The sequence below is a fragment of the Orycteropus afer genome, unplaced genomic scaffold (assembly GCF_000298275.1).
Source record: "Orycteropus afer afer isolate SDZICR_OR568_19922 unplaced genomic scaffold, OryAfe1.0 scaffold00186, whole genome shotgun sequence".
Lineage (NCBI taxonomy): Eukaryota > Metazoa > Chordata > Mammalia > Tubulidentata > Orycteropodidae > Orycteropus > Orycteropus afer.
This window is the reverse complement of record NW_006921773.1, coordinates 2,693,712-2,694,641: the sequence shown is the minus strand read 5'-3', so window position 1 is coordinate 2,694,641 and position 930 is coordinate 2,693,712.

Genomic DNA, 930 nt, shown 5'->3' with positions numbered 1-930 from the left:
TAAAATGTTTTATGTTTTTTTTTTCCTTATTTTTCTATGATTTTACATAGGCACAGTAGGCCATAATTAAATTTTCTATTCATGTCTTAAGGTACAGAGTATCAAAATAGTATCTGAAGTAACTAAAAGAAGAGTGAACAGCACTTAAGGTTTCTGGACTTGGAGATAGATGGAATAACTAATGAGACTTTGGGTGCTTCATTTCCCAAACACAACAAGGTAATTGTTTGTATAAGGGATAGTTGAAATAAACTAGAAGGGATAATGTTGATGGTGGCAAAAGTAGTGGTACTTGCTCATACTCAGATTTTTATGCAACACTGGCACATTCCTGTAAGTTAAAACCAAAAACCAAACTCACTGTCTTCGAGTCAGATTCAACTCATAGTGACCCCTCCTTGGGTTTCTGAGGTGGTATCACTACAGAAGTATATTGCCCAACCTTCTTTCCAAGGAGTGGCTGGTGGGTTTGAACCACTGGCCTTCTGGTTAGCAGTCAAATGCCTCAAGCATTATGCTACTAGAGTTCCTTTCTGTAAGTTAAGGTTTGTCAAAACCAAAACCCATTGCCATCAAGTTGATTCTGACTCATAGCAACCCCTATTGGTTTGCTGAAGTGGTAAATCTTTGCAGAAAATAGATTGTCCAGTCTTGCTTCTGCAGAATGGCTGATGAGTTTGAACCACCAAGCTTCTGGTTAGCAGTCAGCTGTTTTAGTCACTGTGCTGCAAGAGCTCATTTAAGGTCTCTCAACCACTTGTGAATTTTAAAGGCTTGAGATTTTATCCATACGAGGAGTGATGGATGAGAATTGATCTTTTGGCAAATACAGTAACCATGATAGTCTTGTCTTCAAGGGTGAAATCCAGAGAAAAGAGTTTTGATAGAATAAAGTATATGAAGTTAAAACAGAAAACTACTTTATAAGGG